We start from the raw sequence: 27,902 nt of genomic DNA, 5'->3' as shown, positions 1-27,902 counted from the left end.
ACCTAAGTACCGGCATATGATAGGCTGATGTGCCTCCCTAGAATCATCCACAATAGGTCTACAAACTGGGATATGCTCCCATGCCCATATATGCAGGCTCTTCCCCTCTCAATAGGCAATCTCATGCATCTCATGGTATATATGTGCGAGTAAGCATGAACCCCACCTTAATCTAACTGGATGAGTCAACAATCTCTCTAGAATTCTACCCCATCCACATAAGAATCCTTGTTGTCCTCTATCAAGCATCACGAAACAACCAATCATGCTAGCCAAAATGCAAGCAAGAGGGTACTTTGCACCATACCTACTCATCAAATCATCCCAAGTGATAGCACGATCAATGATAGTATCATCATGGAAAATATGTCTAAGAGCCTCAATTCCCGATCATGGAGTTGAATCCTAATCTACCTTCTCTCTCACAAAAGGAATCCTCAATATCCTATAAATATCCTAAAGAGTGATCGTCATCTCTCTAACTGGAAAATGAAAAGTGTTATGCTCAGAATGGAAACGCTCAACCAATGTGGTCAACAAACCGTTATTCACATGGATATCGGGTATTTGTAACAAATATCCAAATCCACACAACCCAATGTGACATCTCTATACATCTGATAAGTCACACACTAATCTCATCGTTGATGGATATGTACACTGAAACTGAATATCAAGCAACTCAATCTGCAAAATCGAACACAAAAATCATCAGTACATGATCAAATTTGCCCTAAGAATGTGTTAAACATGCTAAAGAATCTAAAATTACATCTCCAAACCAAAATTGCTCTTTGGACCTTCAAAACTACTTGTTATTTTCCATACGAGTTACCACAGTCAAGCAGCACCTCATACGAGAAAATGTTATGACTTGAATGACTAAACAGTCTTATATGACAAATAGTAAGATTTCACACGATTAAATAGTCTCTGAAGAACACTCTTATACGATACAAGGGTAAACACCAGATGACAAACCCTACATGCCCATACGACACAACACAAAATTCCAGATACTCATACGCGTAATAGATATAAACCGCATGATAAAACAATACAACACGACTTCACACGAAATTCAAAATGATAAATTCAACAAAAACTCAAAAAATGAGAAATGCACAAGGTTTACGTTCGACCACTTACTACTGGGGGATAGTTTCGCGGTCGATTATGTCGTCTTTGGCACTCGAATTGATGTTCTTGAATAGGAATTGTCATTTTTCTTCGCAGGAGGTTTTTCAAATTTTTAACTTTGAGAGGTAAAAATGAATTGACAATGACACATTTAACCCCTTACATAGCCCAAACCCTAATTTTCAAACTTCCTCTGATGGACATCAAATTTGTACCCTTACCTAAATCACCTATCCCGCATCCATTTTTAGGATCGAAATCAAAATCTGACATCAATTTTCTAGTCAAAAATTCACAACGTTGACCACTTAGCACTTTCATCCTCGAGTCAATTTTTGAATCATTTTTTTTCACTCAAATCAATTATGATATGAATGCTAAATCTTTTCATCTTTTCAAAATTGCCTAAAATTGTTGTACCCTCGCTATCTTTCGATTTCATTCCCAAGGGGGCATACGCATGGCATCTTTTCAGGGATTCGTCATCTAAAGTCGAACATAAATCTTTTCAGTCAAAGAAAATCAATTAAACCTTGTTACTAGGGGCATCTTAACTAAATCATGTCGTATTAAGTTGAGATTCTTTGATGTCAAATAATGCAATCTCTAGGGGTATATTAATTTTTATCCTTATCTGAATCAATATTTAAATCGTTGTTCAGTTTCACCAAATCAAATCAAGTTGGACATTCTCTCTTGCTAGTCAGTTCTTGTTCAATCAAGTTTGGAATCGGTTTTATCTCTCCCTTAGTCAGTTCTTGTTCAATCAAGTTCAGAATCAATTTTATAGCTTTTCTTAGTCGATTCTAGTTCAATCAAGTTCTAGATCGATGCTAGTTTCTTCATCAATCAAGTTCAAGAATGGTATCTCACTCTACATGGGTTCTAGTTCAATCAAGTTCAAGATCGGTATCACTTCAAATCAAGCTGAACATCTCGCTCTTAATCAGTTTGTGATCCATCAAGTTCAAAATTGATATCTATTTGGCATCAACTATTCTTTCAACCAACGCGTTGCTTGCACATTAATTCAAAGAGGGGCAAATGTAATACCCTAAAAATGGTCACCTAAACCATGGCACCCTAATCTCGACAACATCACCAAGGTCCTGACCAAAGGAAGTTAAATCAACATTGAACACCTAATTAATTAATTCTTCAATCATTAATGTTACATGGCAAATTAATCACTCTATATTAATTAAATATTTATTCAATTAATTAATCATTCTAATTAAATTATTTTAATCAATTATCTTATTTATTTAATTAAATATCCTAGCATATTTAATTAATAAATAAATTTTCCATTTAAATCACAAAAAAGGAATTAATTTAAAGAAAAAGAGGAATTAATTTACAAAAAGAGATTAATCACAAAAAGAGGAATTAATCTACAAAATAAAGAGTTAAATTGAAAACAAAAGAAAAGAATTAAATTGAGTGAAGAAATCAAACTTAAGATGATTCTTTTTCTAAAATTGAGATAACTTGAGAAATTTAAGAAAAGCAATTAAGTTGAATTAATCATTTTCTCTAAAATTAAAACTCAAAGCTTTTCTTGATGAAAGAGGTTCACTTGCATTGAAAAGGCTTTTTCTAAATTAAAAACCTGAGCAAATTAAAGAAATGTGCATGGAATCGACTATTTTTATCTCAAGTGCATGGAATCAACTAGTTTTATCTCCAATGTAAGAATGTATTCAATCAAGCTATAATTGGAATCTATCTAAGGATTAACTTAATCTGATCTCTCAATTATTTCAATTAACTTGGATTGTGTTTTTTCTTGAGGAATCTCAACCACTCATTATTAATCGATCTGGACCGTTGGTATCTCTTTTGAGTCTCTATAAATTTAGCCTTCATCTCTCATTCAAGATACTCTAGAGATTTATTGTTATTGTGCATTTTTTTCTCTAGAGTCATTGAAAATATTGTGTTGTGAGATTATTGCATCTTAGTTTAGTTTTTTGCATACTTAGTTTAATCATGATTGTTTTAATTTATCTAGCTTGACATTAATTCATCTAGCTTAACATTTATTCATCTATCTTAATCTTTCATCCATTTAGCTTAAATCTTATGCTCATATAGATTAAATCCTTCATCTTGGTGTAGTCTAGTCACTAGTATTGCTTAGATAAATCTTAGAGAAAGTCTATACTCACATCTTTTAGAAGGCAATAGGTCGATTTGTTATGGTTTTTATATTCATGATTATATCTATCTAACCATGAATGCAATGATTTATTGAAGTTTTTGTGCCTTACAAATTGCAAACTTTATCTACTTTTCACATACATAGATAGCATGGATTCGGGATGAACATAAGTTGTTAGTAAGTGAACAATGTTTGGTAAAATTAAAAATTGGGAATTATCATGATGAATTTTTGTGTGATATTATGCCTATGGATATTTGTCATCTTTTGTTGGGAAGACCTTGGCAGTTTGATAGACACACAATACATGATGGGAGGAATAATACATAAACTATTGTGGCCAATGGGATGAAGCAAACCTTGTTACCTTTGGAGGAACCTTTGAAGAATGAAGTCTGTACAAATTCCAGAATCTATTTAGTATATAGAAGGAAATCCATGGATGGACTAAGATATGAGAATGTGTGTTTTGCCTTAATTCCTAAGAAGACTGAGAGACTAGAACCAGAAGAAGAGCACCCAAATGAGATAAGAGATTTACTAACAGAGTATGAGGACATCATTTTAGATAATGTACTTGATGGATTGCCACCTGTTAGAAGTAATAGTCATTGCATGGACTTGATTCCCGGAGCTAGTTTGCCTAACAAAGCTACACACCGGTTGACATTGGTAGAGAATGAAGAAATGAATAGACAAGTGTAGGAGTTGTTGAAGAAAGGTTTGATCAGGGAGAGTCTAAGCCCTTGTGCAGTACCAACAGTATTAGCACCTAAGAAGAATGGAGAATGGAGGATGTATACTGATTCAAGAGTAATAAACAAGATCACAGTGAAATACCAGTTTCCTTTGCTTAGGATGGATGACATAATGGACTATTTGAGTGGAGCAAAATACTTTACAAAGATAGATTTGAAGAGTGGATATCATCAGATCAGGATCAAAGAAGGTGATGAGTGGAAGACAATATTTAAGACAAATGAAGGACTATATGAATTGTTGGTGATCCATGTTGGGTTGACTAATGCATTGAGTACTTTCATGAGGCTGATGAATGAGGTATTGAAGAAATTCTTGGGTAAGTTTGTTATTGTGTATTTGGGTGACATTCTGATTTTTAGTAAAACAAAAGAGGAGCGTTTGTTGTAGTTAAGACAAGTTTTGTAGAGGTTGAGAGAAGAAAAGTTGTTGATCAATATCAAGAAGTGTACTTTCATGAAGGGTGAGTTGGTCTATTTAGGATTTATGATATTTGAGGATGGTTTGAAGATGGACCCTGAGAAAGTGAAAGCCATTGTTGAGTGGCCTACACTGGAAAGCATTGGAGAGGTAAGATCATTTCATGGGTTGGATAGTTTTTATCGAAAGTTTATCAAAAATTTCAGTTCACTTTGTAACCCTATGACTGAGACCATGAGGGGAGATCGGAAGGAATTCAAGTGGACCACTGGAACAAACAAAAGTTTTGAATTGTTAAAGTAGAAAGTGATTGAGCAGCCCGTGTTAGCTTTACCAGATTTCAATAAGGTATTTCAAGTGGATTGTGATGCAAGTGGAACAACAAGAGGAGCAATTTTGAGTCAAGAAGGGAGAGTAGTAGCCTATTTCAGTGAGAAATTGAATGATTCCCGGAAGAGATATTCAGTGTATGATCAGAAATTTTATGTCATAGTTCAAGCATTAAAGAGATGGAGACACTACTTGTTGCCTAAGGAGTTTGTGTTGTATACAAATCATCAAGCTTTGTAGTATTTGAATAGCTAGAATAAATTGAATCAGAGACATATGAGATGGGTAGAATTCTTGCAGAGTTACACCTTTGTGTTGAAGCATAGAAGTGGGAAATCTAACAAAGTTGTTTATGCATTGAGTAGGAGAAGGAATTTGCTGACAGAGATGAGAGTGATAGTATTAGGTTTCGAAGATTTGAAGACCTTGTATGATGAAGACCTAGATTTTGCAGAACCTCAGAAAGCATGTAGAGAACTGGTTTTTTGTTGATAGGAGAAAATGGTTGGATAATTTCATTCAAGATGGGATGTTATTTAGGGGAGTTCAGTTGCGCATACCTAAGAGTTCCATGAGAGAGAACCTAATAAAATAGAAACATAGTGGATTTTTAGCTGGATATTTTGGCATTGACAAAACAGTTGCATTGGTGAGTGAGCAGTACTTTTGGCCCTAGATTCATAAGGATGTTAAGAGATATGTGAAGAGTTATAGATTTTGTCAAGTTGCAAAAGGTAGTAGTCAGAATGTGGGATTGTACAAACCTTTGACAGTGCTAGTAAGACCTTGGGAGGATATAAGCATGTATTTTATACTTGGATTGCCTAAGACACCGAGAGGGAATGATTCTATATTTGTGGTAGTGGATATATTTTTAAAGATGGCTCATTTCATACCTTGCAAGAAGACATTAGATGCATTACATGTAGTAGACCTATTTTTCAAGGAAGTGGTGAGATTACATAGATTACCTAAGAGCATAGTTTTAGACAGGGATACTAAGTTTGTTGACTATTTTTGGCGAAAACTTTGAAAGAAGATTAAGATAGATTTAAAGTTCAATTCTAATTTTCATCCACAGATTAATGGATAGATAGAAGTTGTTAACCAGACTTTGGGAAACTTGTTGAGATGTTTAGTGGGAGATAAAACTGAAAGTTGGGATTTGATCCTTGCATAGGAAGAGTTTGCCTACAACAATTGAGTGAATAGAAGTACTAGAAAAACACTTTATGAGATTGTTACTAGAGTGGATCCTAGAGGAATAGCAGAATTGAGAGACATTAGAAGTGAAGACCGGAAGAGTTCAGAAGTAGAAGATTTTGTAGATCACATGGCAACATTGGACATTCAGGTTAAACATCATTTGCAAGACATGGACAACAAATATAAGGAGAAGGAAGATGAGAAGAGGAGACATAATGAATTTGAAGTTGGTGATAAAGTATGGTTTATCTAAGAAAAGAAATATTCTTGGTTGGAACTTATAATAAGTTATAGATGAAGAAGTTTGGACCCTGTAAGATTTTGAGGAAGTTCAGTTTCTAAAATGCATATGAAGTGGAGCTATGAGATAATCTAAGTATTTCACCTATATTCAAAATTACAGATCTTCATGAGTACCATGAACCAGAATTCAATTAGGACAGTGTTGTAGACCTTGAGAAACAAATGCCCCAGAAGGAATCAAATCAGATTGAAGAGATTTTGGACAGTACGATTGGGTGTAGTACCCGAAACAGTTAGTACAAAGAATATCTTGTGAAGTGGAAAAGAAGACCAGTTGAAGATTCATCTTGGATTTCTCAGGAAGAGGTAGACTGTCTTGGTTTCCCTCTAACCCTAGCAAAGTGATAGGCTCACATTTTCATTAACCCTGGATGTCTGATGTAGGAGCATCCCCGGTTCACAACAATCTTGCATCAACCAAAAACATTTTCCTTTCTATTTTGTTTGTAGTTTCAGTGTTCCTTTTTGTGTGTCTCAATTTTGGTTCACCAGATACTGTGGAGTTGGATTCTACTTGAAGACTTGATCATCTTTCTTGTTTTTAGACAACATCTCATTTGGATCACTTTCTGAGAATATATTGCTACTGGTTTCCATGATAGTTTCTTGTTACCAGTTGTTCCTTTGTTACTAGTCGCCTGAGACCTATTCTGGTGATCTACCAGAACCCATTCTGAAGCTTGTAGAGCCTTGAGTGCTGATCTCAATGTTTCTTGGTGTGTGGCCAACTTTCTACATTTCATCCTTTGGATTTTCCAGAGGAATCTCTTGGCGGAGGCCGACCTTGTTAATTTTGCATGTTAGGTCTTGTTCTTCGGGTTTTGATCCCTTTTTGGGCCAACTGGATCCTTTGTATCGATATATATAGTTGTAATCATGATTTAGAATGTAATCAATTAGAATCAATCAAAGTATCAGATAGATAGAGTATGCCTAGAGCTAGATCTTTCTATTCAAGGTCCCATTTGTGACCTATTCTACCAGACCTATGTGTCGGTATGTTGTAACCTGGTTGTTACCAGTTGGATGTAATCAAATTTCATGTAATAAAAAAAATATATGTTTTGCATTGCCTCCATCATATTTGTGTGTTTCCATTGTCTTTACTCTTGTTGATCGGTCCAGACTGACCTCCTTGAGGTTCCTCCTCATTGGTGATTGCTTCAGATTTGAGAAAGGTGAGAGGTCTGGATCTAGTCAAGGCAATACCAAATCAACACATCAGAAGAACAACTCTATAAGGCATCTGATAAGGCAATCTAATGCTCATATATTCAATGGAAACTATGTTGTTCGCAATAGATTTGGTCATATTTCTAGTTAATGCAAAAATAGGATGAATAATAATGGTCTATCTTTCTCATGACAATGTTTTAAATGCAACAAATATGGTCATAAGTCAAATGTTTGTAGAAGTGTAATGAATAACTTTCCAAATAGGAGAAATGTCAGATGTTATGCATGTGGTAGATTTGGACATATTGCTAATCAATGTAGATTAAGATAAAATCAGATGAACTTCAGACATGCAAATAAATGTTGTTTACTATGCTTGCAACAAATCCATTCATATTGCAAAATATTGTAGAAGGAGAAATGTGAACCGGAGAGGTTCGGTAGACACTAACAAGAATGTGAAGGTAGATGAGAAAGGAAAAGAAAAAGTTGAAGAGATCAAAGATCATATGAAGAAGAATGGGTTAAGAAGAGCGATAATGATGCAGGGAATGTTTCTGCACCTTATTCTGGTGCTGAAACTTCATCTAGTAACTAAGCTAAGGCATCCGGCCTTAGGGGAATTTTCATGAAAGTCTTATAAACCCCCTATTCGAGATCTATACCTAAATCCTATAGGCTGTAGAAGTTGAATTTGATGATTAAAAATGTTTTGAGATAATTTCCAACAGAGTTTGAGCAGATTCGAGGATCCGTAGATGAATTTGGTGAAGTATTTAGTAAAGCTAAGTATCCGGAAGACTAGGGAAAAGTGCATTTATTACACTGAAAATTTAGGTTTGCGAATGATATAAGGCAGTTCTATTCTTTCATTCCTCTTTTTGCATTTGAAGAGAAGAAGACAAGAGAGCCCTGCAAGCAGAATATCCAAGAGTTTGAAGCCGCAAGAAGATTTCCTGTGCGAAACCCTTATCCAGTGGAAAAGGTATTTATCAATGAAACTCTTCAAGTTTGAATTTTGTGAAATGGTTGCCTCTGGAATTGGAACCCCTCTAGTTGTTGATGTAATCAATAAAGCTCATCTTGACTTCAAGAAACATCCTTTCATTTTGGTCGAAGATGATCTAAAAAGTGTGTTTTCATAAGTTCCCTATGGTGTTTTACATATTGAAGATGTTGGGGTTTATACTCATTGCCCCATCGAGGAATGAGGAATTCCTCATTTGCTAAATATTTACAATAACGAGATGCTAGATGAGAATTTCTAGCCCAAATCTGAATGTAAAGTATTGGAAGAGAAAGGGTTCTTGCAATTTGTCAAAATTTCATCATTTGATAAAATTGAGTGGGTCCAGTATGTGCTAACAATAATGCATGATGAATTTATGTGGTTGGATAAGCCATAAACGATCACAAAGAATGATATTAAGGTTGTTACTGGTCTTTGCTCAACCGGTGACTTACCCTCATTAAGGATAGTGAAGAATCAAATAGTTATTGATGTAATCAAATCACAATTTGATAAAAGGGTGATGACTATAAGTGATATTCTTGAACATGATATTAAGTTTTTCTTTGTGGTGATAGGCTATAAACTTTACATCTCCAGTAGGGAAAATTTTGTCTCCAAAATAGCTATCTATGTTGTGTATGAGATGCTTCGAGAAGACAAGAAATATGATTTATGTGGATTGCTCTGGAATAAGTTGATGAAGAACCTACAGAAGATCAAACAAGAAAAGAAGCAACCATTTAAGTATGGAACCTTAATTCTATGTCTATACTTTTTATTGATAAATGAAGTATTGGGAATAGGTTTAGTGTAATGGGCATATGAAAGATTGATAGCTATCTAGATCAGATATTTTATTCACAACATTAGAGACATCAAGACACGAAAATCCACTCTCAAGGGTTATTTTAAGAATTTCCAAAATGAAATGAAGGAAAGGGAGAGAATTCCTAAATCCATAATTGAGAAGTATCAGGACACAATTTGATTCATGGTGGACACAGACCAATGTTTGATGGAAGCAGTGGAACCAAGAACTTCATGGATCATGCCCATGGGGTATGAGGTGGATGAATACATTCTTAAGATTTATGCAAAACACCTCCTGAGAAAACCGGTGGATCCATTAGAGGATAGGTTTGGCACCTTCACTGAGAATGATTTGAAATTGTACAAGGAGTTCAAAAGGCCTGAGATCCAAAAGAAAGTAAGGAAGGAGGTTGAGGCTTATGCAGAGAGCATTGGAATCTCTAAGGAGGCTGTCCAAAAAGCAAGGGAAAGGAACATACCATAAGTCTCTACTCCTAAACCCTCAAGGAGATTTGTACCCCCATTCGGTCCTGCAAAGTCAATAAAATCTCCATTCAAGCCATCCAAGAGTGGAGAGAAGAGAAAGAAGACAATGATATTTGAGACAATGAAGGACGATAAAGAAACAAAGTCTGATGAAGCTGTGAAGGAGGTTAAGGAAAAAGGAACTAAAGCTTCTAAAGTTGACAAGAGGAAACCATCTCGTAAGAAAGAAAAATCCTCTGGAATAGATGAGGTAATCAAACAAGCAAAGTTTACAGTTAAACCTCCTATATCTTTAGATGAAATTGTGAATGAATTTGTCAAGAATGGAAAGTTGAAGCCAATGTCTGAGTGGTATAACAATTTCTATGATAATGGAAAAAGGACATTAGAGAAAGCTATTGTCAAATGTTTAAATGTGTACAGTAAAGCTTTAAAAGAAATAGTGTCTAAGGTGCCAAAACATTTGTATGACACTTTAGAAATGAGAAGATAGACTGCCAATAAGGAAGATGAAAGGTTAAGAGAGTATGCCAATATAAATCTTTGTTTCGGTAATAACAGTCACAAAAATGAATATAATACTTAAAGAAGCCACACTTTAAAAGAAAAACCAAAGTCAATAATCTTATGATTGGTCTAACAGATGAAGTAGTAAAGGATACAGAGAAAATCCTTAAGCCAATTTTGTAGAGAAATCAATATGATGTTGTACCATCTACCCTTGCATCACAAGAAGATCAGCCCAAAGATGATCATGCTAATGAAAGTGCTTCAGAAAAGGAAGATGTGGATAAAGATAAGTGGGGAGATGAGTCCAGAAAAGGTGAAGAGGAGACAAGTGATGATAATGTGGGAGAGGACATAGAATCCTCCGAATCAGCCATTGGATTCCACGCCTCCTGTTGTGACTTCCTCTCCAGTTGTTGATGATACTAGTCTAAAAGAGGTCAAGATAGAAATTGATGTCGAGAGTGCAAAGTTTGATCCAAGAGATATTTTCAAGGATGTAAAGGAATTCCTTGAGGATGACAAGCGTATTTTTTATGATCTGGCACTGTCATAGGATTTCATCAATCTCGCAACCCCCTCTCCTATCCAGAAGCTTAAATTAGCAACACTTGCACAAGCTAAGGCTAGAGAGGAAATTTTGAAGTCTCATATGGAGTACAGTGAGCTATTGAGTCTTGCATCTAATATTCTTAAAAAATTAATGGCTACCTTTCAAAAGGATACATTAGATTCCCCTTTCAGCTAGCTGAAGAGTTTAATCAACTAAGTGAGTACCCATTTTGAATCATTAGAAAAGTTAGCTGAGATCAAAGTTAAAAATGAATTTGAAGGTAAAAGATTTAGGACATTGAAGAAAATGATTTCCAATGATAGAGGCTTGTTAGACACATGTGTAACAAGCATCCAAGAGGCCTTATTAGAAGGATGAAATATCTACATGTCTTGTTTATCACCTTCCAACTTTGTTGCAGATATTGAGGAATAAATTGAGGAGAATGAGAAAACACTCACATGTATATCACAGTATTTTAATCCTTTGTCACTCTTGGTATCTAGTCATGAAGATCAAGTGATATCACTACTTGACAAGATCAAGAGTTTAGGCCATGATAAAGAAAAGGTTGTTGCCAAGGTGGTGAACTTTGGGGTTTAATCACTCCCCAGTTGGACACCATGTGCATTGCTTTGAAGGAGGCACAAGATGCTTTAGGCTCAAACGACCCATCTGATCTCAAGTTGGTAGAAACTCAGTCATACCTCTTCAATGGTCTCATATCAATGTTGAAATGTCTCAAGAAGGGATGGGACAGTCATGTGAATTCATTGAAAAACACTTTTGAAAATATCTTTAAGTTGTTGTAAGATGGTAAATTTTGTGTGTATATATGCTTCTGTATATTGAATTTTGGCATTTGAATCCCTACCTTTGGCATTGATGTCAAAGAGGAGAGAAGGGAAGTGAAAAATGTTGTATTCATCTTAGGGGGAGTTTTGAAATTTTGCAATTTTGGATTTTTGGTTGTAGTATATAGTATTTTGGTTTTGGTTCGACACTTCGCCCTTTTTCACTAAGTGTTGCCATCAATACCAAAGGGAGAGATTGTTGGAAAGAGACACTACATAGATGATCAAATGTTATCATTGATGGCAACTGATGTCAGACATTCTATCCATAGATCATAATTTGTTCTTATCGAAAGTGTGATTGAGTTTTGGTAAGGTTGGGAGAGGCTCGGTGAGATAAAACAATGTATACTTCATTGGTAGTTCATTTTTGGTAAATTATTTGGGTTGTGGATCTATAGGAAGCTTTATGGAAGTTTTATTTACCTTATTCCGGGTTGGAAGCCTCTGGTGAAGATTCTTGAGTGAGTTGGAAGGTCTGGTATACAGGTTTTTGGATAGAATAGTGTTCATCAACAATCTCATGTGGTAAATAGTTGTGTGGATTATATGGATTGATTTTGGTGGTTAATTGTGTTTGAGGATGATTAGATGACATATGGGAAGTGTGTGGACAATTATTTTTAGTCTGCATATGCATTTGAGTTCAGATTGAGTCATCTTGGTATACACGTTTTATTTGTGTGTGATCCATTTTTGGGTCGAAATGAAGAAGATCTAATTTGATGTTGCGGATATATAAGAGTGATTGATACGATCATTTTTAGTATCGGTGGTTGTGTGGGATATGGTTGTGAGCGATTGTGCATAGTTTCACGTGCGCAAGTGAAGGATTTGTGCTGCGAAATATAGAAGAATATCAAAACAGAGCAGTATAGCAGAGCAGAGTAAGAATATGTGTTTTGTGCTTAACCGGAACTATACTCAAGCATTTGTTGATGCTATTAAATAGTTTAAACCTTATTGTATCTTTTGTAATCATTTTGCAAGGAAGTGAGTCTTACGGGTTGTATCCCTTTTTGTAATTTGAGTAGTAAGCTCTAGGTAGTGTACCTGAATGTATTTGCATTTCCCATTGTAATATTTTCTCCTAACAGGGTATTATCTCATTGTGGGTAGGTTCCCACCATGGTTTTTCCCTTAACCGATTTTTCCATGTATAAATCTAGTGTTGTGGATGTTTTCCTTATGTGTTTACATCTTTCTTTTGTTGATTTGCATTAGATTTTTGAAGAAATAGATTGATATTGTTAAAGATTGCAGAATACTAATTCACCCTCCCCTCTCAGTGTTCCTTGATTCCAACAGATAGTACCCAAACAAAATTTGTTAAAGGAAGATATATTCTAGAGAACTTGCTCACTTGTTGGGAGGCAATGTACTGGGCAAAAGAATCTAACCAAAGAGGGTATATGATCCTGATTGACTTTGAAAAAGATTATGATAGAATTGAGTGGAGCTATATTATGATGGTGATGGAGAGTTTAGGACTCCCTAAGTTCTTCTATCACATGATGAAAACCCCCATGAATGATGTTGTGGTGTATGCATATTTAAATAGTTGTAGATAAAATTGTTTTTAGTTAACCAAATCCATTAGGTAGGGTTGTCCTTTAGCCCCTACCATATGTGTTATTGCAGTCGATGCATTATTATACCTATTGAGAGATATCTCATTGTCTACCAAGGTGAAGGGTATTAGTCTAGCCAATGGAGAAGAATTCTTAAACATTTAATTTGTAGATGATACAACAATTTTGGTAGATATGAAGGAAAATAACTTTTGTGTTCTAATGGACAAGCTAGATATTTTCTATGATGCATTTGGCAATAAGGTTTTCCTACCAAAATCTATTATGTTAGGTTGGGATATCCACCCACCTACTTGGATTAGAAGGTTCCCTCTTATGTGGGGTGAGCCCAACCACCAAGTTAGATACATAGGAATACCTTTTTCTATTAACCCTAACTTAAAGAAGATGTAGGAATGGATCAAGTCCAAAATTGATAAGAAGCTTAGAAACTAGAATAGGCATTACCTCTCTCTAGCTAGGAGATTTCAAGTGTGCCTGAAAATACTATCTTCCTACAACATATACTATACTTTGGCATGGTTGTTTAGAAACTACCGATTTTCATTCATTCAAAAGCTACTCGGGGAATTTATGTGGTCTGGTGGCAAAGCGGACAAAAAAATACATGAGATCAGATGGAGATAGTGTATCATGAGAAAGTTGAGGGGGGGTTAGGGTTGAAAGATTTGAGATTACAAAGGATTGCACTTGCAGACAAGTGGATTTTCAGAGCCCTACAAGGGGATGAACCTTGGAAGGCATTGGTGAGGCATAACATATCTAATTCAGTGCCTAAAAGAGGTACCTCATGGAAAGGTCTAATGTTTAGTGACTTGATTTTTGGGCAATTCTCAATTTCTCCAGTAGGCTCAATTGTTTTCAAATTAATTTGGAAGGCATAGGAGAGTGTGAGATGATGTAGAGCCCTCCTTGTTACCTGCCAAACATTTCCAAATGTATGACACTGACCCCTTAACACATGGATGGGATCCTATCAAGGCAAGGCTCTACAACTTTAGTACAATCTTCTCAACATCTCCAAGACCATCTCTTACTCAATTAGGGGTATCTTGTTACAATACACTCCATGGTACCCCCAAGGGTTACAAATCTATTTCACACTATTTTTGGGTCATAAAAAACTCCCCAAGTTCAAACAAAGCACTGGTGGCAAGGGTACCTATTCATTCCTTAAGAAACTCACTCAATTAGGCCTAGTCGCTTGTAGCCCTATTTAGCGGGTAAAGGGACCTTCAGTTCATATTTTCCCAAATACCTTGGTAAAAAAATTATGTATTAAAATACCCTTTTGGAATTTATACAAGTCCTCAAAAGGAAGGGTCAAGGTCTAGAAAATAAAGGTCTTTGCCGGTAGGAATTTGATTGTCCTAGAAGGGCTAATTAGGTCTCTTTTGTAAAGCAACTATACTTAGATGAATGAGTTGGTGGGTTAAAATCCCATGGGAATTTTGGGAAACATAAATCAACAAGGATTCTATGGTTACACTCTTGGAAGCATTTCCATTTGCACACAAGGTGATTTTGTTTGTTCAAGGTCTAGGTAGCCACATAGAGATGTCTACCTAGGGTCGCTTCAAACACTTCTCTCCCTTGCTCCTCCTGAAAAAAACTCTTATAAATCTAAAATAAATTGACCATACTTTCCTTTCACCAAATCCCATGATCCTAAGATTGGTAAAGTGCAAGATATGGTCATGAATGAGGAAAAGCCCAAGGTAAACCCTGGTTTTCCGGGTACCTACAACAAAAATTCAATATAAGGTGCAACACACATAATAAAGTCTCCAAATAAAAACCAAAATAGAGTCAAATATCCTCTCAAATAAATTCAAATCATTGGGAATGGATCCCAATACGTACAGAACCATACCACGGACCAAAACTCCAAAATTGCAGGAAAACTCAGAATTCTATTGGTTTGTTTGCATCAATACTCTTCTTCGTATAATCACCCCCTTGGAAAATAGATCCTTGAGGTGTATAAACCATTCCTCAACTTCTCTCAACCGAAAATCAAGAGGTTAGAGCTATTGGAGAAGTTTCAAATTACAAAAATGCAAAAAGTGTACAAAAGTTGCTCATGACAACTTTTGACAACGTTTGCAAAAGTTGTCAAAATGTCATCTTTTGCCTCCTAATGCCTTGAGTCAAGTTAAACACTTCCTAAAACATCTTAAAAAACTCAAAACCAACACATTGGATTGCTTATTGTCCAAAAGTCCTAATTGGCTCATTGAAATGCCAAAATAGGAGTTTGGCTCACAAGATGGGGTTCATTATTACAAACATATAATGAATGATAAAAAACCTATATAAAATATCCTAAAGACATTGTTAATTCCTTATCCTCCGTTATCAGATTCTGTCATGTCATCTTGAAGGGTTTGATGAGGTACTCCTACACCATACTCCCCGAAAGAAGAAATCTCAAGTCCACTTGAGATGAGAGTTTGCAGGTCACCATGATCTTTGATCTGTTGCTCTGTCATCTAGATTGCTTCAGTATTAGGTTGTCCTTTACAAGCCACCATGTAATATTTACTCTTGGTTTGCCTCATAGCCTTAGTATCTAGAATCTTATGCAACTTTGGTGTTTCATGTTTAGGAATGTCATCATCAGCAATATCCTGTATTGTGTCTTTGCCTGCATCAACACTACACTTATAGAGAGTTAAGTCACAAAAATTAAAAATAGGTGACAAACCAAGATCAAATGGTAGTTGAAGTTCATAGGCATTTGAACCACATTTCTTCAAGATTTGGCAGGGGCCAATCTTTCTTTGCATCAACTTTGTGTATCTTCCTTTTGGAAGCCTTTCCTTCTTCAAGTGAACCCACACCAAGTCTCCTACATCAAACTGAACATCTCTCTTCTTTTTGTCAGTATGGGCTTTATATCTTTCTGTAGATTGGTGAAGATGAGTCTTCACTTGGTCATGGATTTCTTGTATAGCAATAGCAAAGGTTTCTCCATCGGCACTAATGGGTTCTCCTTGAGGTATCTCTCTCAACTCCAGCACACCCCTTGGGTGGATGCCATAGACAATCTGAAAAGGTGACTTACCGATACTCCTATTCACTATGTCATTATAAGAGAATTTTGCCTGAGACAATATACTATCCCACTTGTCTCCATGTTGTCTAGTCAAACACCTAAAGAAATTCCCTAGTGATATTTTTATAACTTTAGTTTGACCATCTATTTGGGGATGGTAGGCTGAGGAGAAGGATAAATTTGTACCAAGTTTCTTCCAAAGGATCCTCCAAAAGTGACCAACAAATTTTACATCCCTATCAGAGACTATGGTCAAAGGTAAGCCATGTATCCATACAATCTCCTTAAAAAACAAATCTGCTACATAAGAAGCATCACAAGTTGTTTTGCATGGCAAGAAATGTGCCATCTTACAGAACCTATCTACCACTACAAAAAAACTATCATATCCTTTCCTTGTCCTAGGCAATCCTAAAACAAAATCCATACTTATGCTTTCCCATGGTCTTGAAGGTATGGGTAAAGGCTGGTATAAACCTGCATTGGTGGACTTTCCTTTTTCCTTTTGGCAAATCACACACATCTCCACAAATCTCCTAACATCTGTCTATAGTTTGGGCCAACAATAGTGTCTTTTTACCAAATCTAATGTCTTGTCAAGACTAAAATGTCCTGCCATTGCTCCACAATGTTTTTCCTTAATGATATTCAGTCTCATAGAGAATTTGGGTATGCATAGTTGTGCACCCTTAAACAATAATCCATTTGAACCAAAAATTCTGAATACTCAACATGAAACCATTCATCAAATGAAGTACATACCTTGTAGGCCTCTCCAAAATCTTCATCATCTTCATACATGGTTTTCAAAGAGTCTATTCCAACACTCTCCAACTAAAATTGATTTGCAGTTAGGACTCTTCTGCTCAAAGCATCTGCCATGTTATTCTTGACTCCTTTCTTGTGCTTAAGAATGAAAGTGAAATCTTGTAGGGTCTCTACCCATTTCATGTGTTGGTGATTCAACTTTTCTTCACAGTTTATGAAGCTAAGGGCCTGATTTTCTGTGAAACCTATGACTTCTTTTGGTAGCAAGTAGTGTCTCCACTTTTTCAATGATTGGACTAGAGCATACATCTCTAGGTCATAAGATGAGTATCTTATCTTTGCTTCATTCAAATTCTCACTAAAGAAAGACATAGGTCTCCCTCTTAACTGAGAATTGCTCCAATGGCCATATGACTAGCATCACATTCTACTTGAAATATCTTGTTGAAGTCAGGTAGGGCAAGGACCGGTTGTTCTACAATTTTTCTTTTCAATGTTTCAAAAGAATTATCTGCTTCTTCTGTCCAACTAAACCTGCACTTTTTTCCTCCCTTTATTGTATCAAGCATAGGGGCATAGATATGACTAAATCCTCTTATAAACTTCCTATAGAAGGTATATAATCCATGGAAACTCCTAACATCATTCATTGTCCTAGGTGTAGGCCAAGACAATATGGCACTCACCTTTTCTTGATCCATTTTCAATTCACCATACAAGATCACAAATCCCAAGTAAATGATCTCTTCCTGCATAAAGAAACACTTTTCCAAGTTGATCATTAATTTTTCTTCATATAATCTCCTTAGGACCAGGTCTACATGCTTTAGATGTTCTCCTTTGGTTTGACTGAAAACTAGAATGTCATCTAGGTAGACTATAACAAATTTCCCTATGAAATCCCTCAAGACTTATTCATTAACCTCATAAAGGTACTAGGTGAATTGGATAAGCCAAAGGGCATGAATTTCCACTCATATAACCCCTCATTTCTTTTAAAGGCATTCTTCCATTCATCTCCCAACCTAATCCTAATCTGATGGTAGCCACTTTTTAAATCAATTTTTGTAAAATATCTAGCACCCCCCAAATAATCTAACAAATCCTCAATCCTAGGCATGGGAAACCTATACCTGATAGTAATCTTGTTGATAGCTCTTGAATCAGTGAAAAGCCTCCAAGTGCCTTCCTTTTTGGGTGCCAATACTGTAGGGACTGCACATGGGCTCAAACATTTTCCAACCAATCCAGATTCCAAGAATTCTTCAACCTGTTTTGCCATCTCAACATTCTGATCTAGTGTGAGCTTGTATGATACTTTATTAGGCAATGTGGATTCAGGTATAAGGTCTATACAATGGTTTATATCTCTCATGGGAGGTAGTGACCTTGGCATGCCATCAGAGATGACACCCTTGTATTTGTCTAGTAGCTGCTGCACTGCAGGGTCAATCAATCTCAATCTATGCTCTTTCTTATCCTCAGACATCTCCACCTTTGTTGTTGTTGGAATAGGGATAAGGACATAACAGACCATGCCTTCATTTTCCATGTTCTTCATGAACTGCTTCCCTCATAATATCAACACCTTGGCTTCCTTTTGTTTGGTTTCCTCCTCACTCTCCATTAAAGGTAGCAACTCAATTACCTTACCATCCTTGGAAATGGAATATGTATTTCTAGCACCATCATGTTGTGCCTTTAAATTAAACTTCCATGGTCTCCCAAATAGCATATGGCAAGCATCCATCTTTGCAATGTCAAACATCAGCTTATCTCTATAGGTTCTAATCTAGAATTCTACCCAAGCCTATTCTTCCACAATAATTTGTTGTCCTTGTGTGAGCCATGAGACCTTGTAGGGGCAAGGGCGAGGTAGTCTCCTCAACTTCATTTTCTCCACCATCTCTAGAGACACAAAGTTCTCAATTGAACCGGAATCTATTATGACCTTGCAGACCTTTCCACCTACTTTGCAAGTGGTCTTGAATAGAGATTTCCTCTATGGGGGTTCTCTATCAGACATCTTCATAGTGGTTACTTCTCTTCTGATCATCAAGGCTTCACCTCTTTCAGGGTATCCATAACTCTTAGGGGTATTGATACTTTGGTATGTGTTTGCACTTGCCACACTTTGGCAGTCAGCCTCTAAAATCAAGTTACTTCTTCTTTCTCCTATGGAACTAGTAGGCTTCTCCAGGCATCTATTAGCTATGTGTCCTTCTTGATTGAAATTATAACATCTTATTGGACCTCTACCTTAAGATCTCCCTCTGAATGGTGGTCTTCTTCCTCTGAAATTACCTCTCTGATTGTATCCTCCATTGTTATTGGAACTACTCTCTCTAGTGCCTTCTTGACTGGTTTCACTTTGATTTCCAAAGCCATTTCCTTTGCTTCTGAAAAAAAAAATTCCACCCCTCTGCTATCTTCCTCTTCCTTTATTATTCTTCTCTTGTCTCCTTTTGATCTTCTCTTCCACCTTGATAGCAAGTTGATGGAATCTACCAAAGGTATCCGAGCTAAGAAGGTTCAATTCTTCTTGAATGTTGTACCTTAATCCATTCAGGTACTGGGAAACTTTCTCGCTTTCCTCCTCTTTTGTTTTTGACTTCATGCATAGCCTTTGGAACTCCTTTGTATATGAGTTCACATCCATCTCTTTCTTCTTGAGATTTTGTCTCCTCTTATGGAGTTGTATTTTATAGTCTTTGGGTACATAGGCCTCTTTAATTAAGGCAACCATCTTCTTCCAAGAAACAATCCTGGGCTTATTTTCCTTCTCTCTTTACTCTTGGACAAAGTTCCACCAAGTTAGGGCTTCTCCCTTCAACTTGGACTTAGCAATCTTCACCTTCTCGTGTCCTGGAATGTCTTCACACTCAAAGAGACTAGATAGTGAGTCTATCCAATCCATCACAACATTTGGTTCCATCTTCCTAGTGAAAGTTGGCAAATCAATCTTTTGCTCCATGGTTCTCCTCTCCATGGGTTTGAGGGCATTACGGAAGTGCCTCTGGTCAAGAGGAATCGCCTCTTCCTCCGGCATAGGGATCTCATCCTCATCCCCTTCATCACAACTACCAATGCCTCCATATTCCTTTCCATCTACTCTACCTCTCAACCTCTATAGCTCCCTCTGCATTGCCTTGCAAGTAGTGGCTTTCTCTCTTACAATCTTTTCCAATTCCATGTTGGTGATTGGTCCTCTAGGGATCTCTTCTTCTTTTCCCTCTAACATCTCTCAATTTTCTATCTCCTTACCAAAGCCATTACTAGCTCTGATACCACTTGACGTAGAGCCCTCCTTGTTACCTGCCAAACACCTCCAAATGTATGACACTTACCCCTTAACACATGGATGGGATCCTATCAAGGTAAGGCTCTACAACTTTAGTACAATCTTCTCAACATCTCCAAGACCCTCTCTTACTCAATTAGGGGTATCTTTCTACAACACACTCCATGGTACCCCCAAGGGTTAAAAATCAGTTTCACATTGATTTTGGGTCATACAAAACCCCCTAAGTTCAAACAAGGAACCGGTGGCAAGGGTACCTACTCATTCCTTAAGAAACTCACTCAATTAGGCCTAGTCGCTTGTAGCCCTATTTAGCGGGTAAAGGGACCTTCAGTTCAGATTTTCCCATACACCTTGGTAAAAAAATTATGGATTCAAATACCCTTTTGGAAGTTATACAAGTCCCCAAAAGGAAGGGTCAAGGTCTGGAAAATAAAGGTCTTTGCCGGTAGGAATTTGACTGTCGTAGAAGGGCTAATTAGGTCTCTTTTGTGAAGCAACTATACTCAGATGAATGAATTGGTGGGTTAAAATCCCATGGGAATGTTGGGAAACATAAATCAACATGGATTCTAGGGTTACATTCCTGGAAGCATCACCATTTGGACACAAGGTGATTTTGTTTGTTCAAGGTCTAGGTAGCCACATAGAGATGTCTACCTAGGGTCGCTTCAAACACTTCTCTCCCTTTCTCCTCTTGCAAAAAAATCTTAGAAATATAAAATAAATTGACCATAATTTCCTTTCACCAAATCCCATGAGCCTCATATTGATAAAGTGCAAGATATGGCCATGAATGAGGAAAAACCCAAGGTAAACCCTGGTTTTCCAGGTACCTACAACAAAACTTCAATATCAAGAGAAACACACACAATCAAGTCTCTAAATAAATAAAAAACAGATTCAACTCTCCTCTAAAATCAATTCATATCATTAGGAATGGATCCCAATTCATACAGAATCGTACCATAGACCAAAACTCCAGAATTGCAGGAAAACTTAGAATTCTATTGGTTTGTTTGCATCAATACTCTTCTGCGTACAATCACCCCTTTGGAAAATAGATCCTCAAGGTGTATAAACCATTCCTCAACTTCTCTCAACCAAAAATTAAGAGGTTAGAGCCATTGGAGAAGTTTCAAATTACAAAAATGCAAAAAGTGTATAAAGTTGCTCATGACAACTTTTGCAAAAGTTGTCAAAATGTCATATTTCACCTCCTAATGCCTTGGGTCAAGTTCAACCCCTCCTAAAACATCTTAAAACACTCAAAACCAACATATTGGATCCCCTATTGTCTAAAAGTCCTAATTGGCTCATAGAAATGCCAAAATAGGAGTTTGGCTCACAAGATGGGGTTCATTATTACAAACATATAATGCATGATTAAAACCTATATAAAACATTCTAAAGACATTGTTAATGCCTTATCCTCCCTTATCAAAGTCTGACATTTCATCTTGAAGGGTTTGATGAGGTGCTCCTGCACCATGAGACACCCTATTGCAAATAATGGTATCATTAAATAAAGATAGGAAGATCTAGGGGTAGAGATTTGTTGTTCACCAAAACTGGTTAACCCAAGTTCACCTGCAATCTTTCTATGAAATGGCCAATTTCAGTCAATGGAATACTTCAGGAATTGGACAACATAATATAGGACCCTAATTGATCCTCCTACACTTCAGATTCTATTAGACCTAGGGGGGACACCCTTTAATGCATCGAATACAACAAGTTACAAGCATATTACTGCATCAACAATAAGCAGATAGATCATTCCACAATCTCAATAAGTTAGAAAACACATACAGATTGGCTAGATTTCTACAAATAATAGATGAAGTAGAGCATGGAATGAATAGAACACAAACCCTAAACATGAAGGGAAATAGATTTTCTTTAAATGTATAAATATGAAAGTATCCCTAAATCCTTCAAAGACCAGTGCCTTATTCATTAGGCATGGAGTCATGCACAGAACCGTAAATGCAAATCCTAGCTGCAAATTTGTTTTCCTTACAAGATATTCCTACATCAATACCTTATACTAATGCATTACTCAATTCCTTCACAAAATCATCAAATCTTGGATACATATTCCATTATTTATAACTGATTACAAAATTTAAAACCTTCATTGAAGGATACCTACAAACAGTCACAACAATCTCCTAGAAATGACAAATTCCATCCTCCTTGAGGATTCAATTTGCAACAATGAAATACATGCCTAGAGACAATCTTGTGTGAAATTTATTCATTCCCAACATAAGTAAAACCTGCAACTAGAAAACAATCTACAATACTGAAATGCAGCTCTATGCCCTGAAAAGACCCATAGAATTTTACAAACTTGGGTCAAGAAATTCAGATCTGGAAACCATGAAATCTGGAGCATTTCTCTCAGAAATTTGGAACCCTTACAAATGAGAATAAATGGGAAAATGAAGGAGGGGGAAGAAAACCAGAATGCGTCAAAACATCCAAAGTGTCCCTTTTTCCCTAACTACAAAAATATGTCCTTTCATTCCCATGGAAACTACTCTCAAAATATCTCATTTTTGTTGAAATAAACTTCATGGTTGTGTTCCTTGTCTTGAGAGCTTTCCAATGATATATAATACTTGTCATTTCAGGTAAAGAATACCCTCTGAGTGAATTAATCTTGAATGCAAACCCATCATTTAAATTTTTTGAATTTTCTTCTATAGTTGAAACTATACATTTAACTTTAATTTTTTAGTCCATTTTTTGGCCCTGCGTCCTACCACGTGGCAACATGCGATTCACTCATGGGGTCCACTGGGATGACACCTCACTGATCCGCCACTTGTCTACCATGTCACCACCTTGTGGACCGCCACTTGTCTGCCACTTGTCGGCCCCGTCATCGCCACCTCAGTACCACCTCACTCAAACCCGCCAGCTGGACTGCCACTTCATCTTTCACCATTTTTTGAAGGGTAACTGGTGTGTATCTTTGCTTCATGAAACAGTGCCAACCGTAGATCACCATGGAAATTTCTCACTCATTAATCTTTTCGCCATTTCGCCAAGGGTAACTGTCATGCATCTTCACTTCGTGAAACAATGCCAGTCGTCGATCATCTCTGAACTTTCTCACTTGTTAATCTGTTCTTTCTCTGCAAAACCCACCTACCTCAGGAATCGTACATACATGGGGTCCACCTGGTCACCAACTGTCTCTTCACCACCTCGGGGCTCATGCATGCATATGTGGGGTCTACTGGGCATCAAGCTTGCACTTGTGTCAAAAGCCTTCAAGGCTTTGACACTATGGTTATGTGGGGCATTACTTTTAAATACCAAAATTCTTCAATGCCCAACAAATGTGGGATAATGGCATTATGCCTGGCAAGTGCATTTTCTTGGATTTCACATGTAGGGAGGAGTTGATCTCTTCTTTGGCGCCTTGCCTGGGGGTTTCAATGCTGCCCTTTTACTTCATGCATAGGGATGATAACACCTGCGGATTGTAATTTATTGAAATTTTAATGCCTCTTTCATTTCTACTGGCAATGCATCTTGTTGAAGGTTTCCTGAGTGTCTTCATTTGCTTGAAACCTTTTGTTACCTTCTTCAAAACACTAAGCAGGAGGACTGTAATTGCTTTGTTTGACAGTTTACCCATTGCATTTGCCACGCCAAAGGAAAGTAACACCTGCAAGCTGCATTTGCATTGAAAGTTTATTTGCTTTGAAGGTTTCTTTTTTAACCTTTCCCCTTACCACACCACTCAGGGAGAGATGGGCAAAGGTTGTGGAATCAAACTTTATAGCTGCTAATTGCATTTGTTTTAAATTTTAAAATGCCCTTTCAACACCACATTGCCTGCTGCTAACCAATTTGAATTTAAAAAGTTTAATGGCCTTCACCAAACACTACATAGGCCCAGCCAATTTCATTTGTCTAAAATTTCTAAGCCTCTCCAAACACCATGACATAGGAGGAGAGTTTGGCTGGAATCGTGGAATTTGGTTTGCACCTAGCAATTGCATTTCCTGTTTGAGGCTTCTTGGAATTTTACACCTGTACATTGCATTGAAATTATTAATTGCCTCTTCAGCTAGCCACATTATGCACCTTCCAATTTGTCTTCTGCTGAAAGCTTTCCATGGTGCCCACAGGAGGAAAATTGGCAATCTACATCTGCCAGTATACATTTGTCTGAAAGTTTATTTGTCTTTTCCCACAGCCATTTACATGCCACAAGCAGGGAGGACTTTGGCACTATGCCTGCCAATTGAAATTACTTGGAGGTTTCTATGCCCTTTCAACATACTACAATTTTATTGTAGGAAAAGGAAGAAATGGCAGTGGCTGCCAACAACATTTGCTTGAAACTTTCTTATGGCCTTTCAACCACCACGTATGGAAGGCAAGGAGAATGCTGGTATTAGCTTGGAATTTTGTGAGCCTTTTACTTGCCACTGCCCATAATCAAAGACCACACAGGAGCTCATGGCAGGGAGAGGACTAGCTTGCCTGGCAATGCATTTGCTTAAATGTTAAAATGCCTCTTCAGCCATGACACTATAAAAGACTTGGCTTCACCATTCAAATTTGCATTTGTTTGAAGTTATTAATGCCCTCTTGCATTGGTATGTCATGTGTTCCCTTTCCAACCCAAAAAAGTGGATCTCCAAATATTTCTCAGTCACATTTACAATGAAATTTATGATTACTATCTTATATGAGCCTCCAGCAGCATCCTTGATGTTAAAATCTTTCAATTTGCCACAAACCAATTTGCATTTGGTGTTGGAGTTTCTTTGCTCTCTCACTGTCCAAATGGCGAATTGCAATTGAGCCAATATTGATACGCACTGCCATGAAATAAGAACATTTCACCATAAAATTAATGCATGGGTATGAGCCAGGTCGGGCCCCAAAGTGGGTCCTGTAATACCCTAAAAATGGTCATCTAAACCATGTGCCCCTAATCTCAACAATGTCACCAATGTCCTAACCAAAGGCAATTAAATAAATCTTGAGCACACAATTAATTCTTTAATCATCAAATGTCACATGGCAAATTAATCACTCAATATTAATTAAATATTTATTTAATTAATTGATCATTCCAAGTAAATCATTTTTAAACAATTATCTTATTTAGTTTATTAAATATCCTAGCATATTTAATTAAATAAATCAAAATTGCCTCAAATCTTCAAAAAAAAGGAAACAAATCAAGAAAGAGGAATTGGAAATTATGAGCACAAATCAAAAAAGGAAATAAATCAAAAAAGGAATTAATTGACCAAAAAAGAATTAAAAATTTGAGAAAAGAAATCAATTGGAGATAATCTTGAAAAAACAAATTAAAATTTGATAAATAATCTCAAAGAAAGCAATTAAAACAATTAAATATTAAAATTGAATGAAATAGAGAATAAATCAGTTTTTTCTGATTTTATCTTAATTTTAGTTCAATTTCCTTTAAAACTGAGAAAAACATCCAATCACATTAATTCACCTGGATTGTTCTTCCTCTTGGAAAATCTTGACAACTTATCATCATTTGATCTCAGCCGTTGGTTTCTTTATGAATTTTCTATAAATTCAGGCTCTCATCTCTCATTCAAGGATCCTAGAGAATATATTGTTATTATGTTGTTTTTGCTCTAGGTTCATTGATAATTTGTATGGAGATTTTGCATATTAGTTATTTCATATTGCTTAAATCATTTAGCTTAAATATTCATATATTGCTTAAATCGTGTTAGATTAATCTTGCATTCATCTAGCTTAAAGCCATGATCATATAGAAAAATCCTTCATTTAGGTGTTGTCTAGTCACTGGATAATTTATAAATCTGAGAGCAATCTAAACTCGCATCTACTAGAAGGCAATGGGTCACTTTGTAATGGTTTATTATTCATTGATTATTGATTTACTAACCATGCATCTAATGACTTAATTGAAGTGTTGTGTATTCCAGATACAGATATAGGTCCACTTTTCACACACATATTTTTGGCGCCCACCGTGGGGCTTGAACCCACGACTAAAATATTTCTAATGTTTCTTTAACAAATTTAATGTTTGGTTTTTATAACTAATAAACATGTGTTAAATTTGCAAATAAAAATCTCTCTTTTTGCTTGTTCTTCTCTGATAGTCAAAAATTGTCTCTTTTTGGAGGGCATAACTTTTTATTGAACCATTGGATCTAAACCAATTTTTTATATGTTGTTGAAAACCAAGTTTTCTATAGTTTCATCGATGAGATTATCTTAGGAATTTTTGGTTTGAAAGTTAGCAATGATAGAGTGAAGTACTATCATTTTACTTATTCTTCTATGACAGTCAAAAATGGTCTCTATTCGGAGGGCATAACTTTTTATTCAACCATTGGATCTAAACAAAATTTTAATAATGTTTTGTAAAACAAAGTTTTCCACATTTCCACCGAAGAGACTTTTTGAATTATGTCTTTTTGAAAAGTTATAAATAATAGAGTGTAGTACTATCAAAACTGTCATAACTAGGATAGTCATAAAAAATGGAAATTCTTGTTAGATTAGTTTAATTTATAGTTTGCATGCTAGAATTTTCTTTTGATGATTTTTTTTATGTTATTTTGGAAACTAATTTTGGGATTTTAATGTTTGCAGGTCCACTTGACAAAGAATTTATCTATCAAACATATGCCTATCAAAGAATAAAAAACAACATGACTACTGATGCGTTGGTTTTGTAGGTTGCCTAAAGAGAATCGACCAAACATCATGTTTTATTTAAATTAATTTTTAGGCACTTAAATTGCTATCTGGTTAAAGAACAAATTTGTCTTTTGTGTTTTCAGAAAAATCTAAGAGGTAGGAGAGTATGCTCTTGTCTTTTACAGACAATCAGAAATCTAGACCCTCGAAGCTTTTTCCTAAGTTTTGAGATTTGTGTACCTTTAGCGGGCCTGTCACAATGGGAAAAAGTAATCACCCTATGAGAACGACCCAAGTGAGTACAGTTGGACCTGAGAATTCCAACTCACTATAATAAATAGGCCTCTGGTGATTAAAGTCTCTGAGGATGGGATTATTTGAGTTTTCTCTTTGAGATCTCTCATATAGAGCATTTTGTAGGGCCTCGCTGTCTCAATCACGTTTACGTGACCACAGCTTGTTTCCGTACCTTGTCAGGCTATAGGCCTCAATCATGCTTATGTGACTTCAAGGGGTAATTTCAAACAGAATTCCTGACTAAGAACTATAAGAAAGAAGCTACCTGGTTCACCTTCAAAAGGGGGATAATCTTTGTGCAAGAGAGATAGTAACTCTCCCAAGACACTTGCCATATCATGCCCCCATTAGCATTTGGATTCGGCTAATACGGCATTGAGAATCCATTGTGTGAGACTCAGTAGCCATATTCTAATTAGCTATTAGGTGTGTACCTAAGTCACCAAGCAAAGATTTTCTTCTCTAAGCGAACT

The sequence above is a fragment of the Cryptomeria japonica genome, chromosome 7 (assembly GCF_030272615.1).
Source record: "Cryptomeria japonica chromosome 7, Sugi_1.0, whole genome shotgun sequence".
NCBI lineage: Eukaryota > Viridiplantae > Streptophyta > Pinopsida > Cupressales > Cupressaceae > Cryptomeria > Cryptomeria japonica.
Note: the sequence above shows the minus strand (reverse complement) of the source record.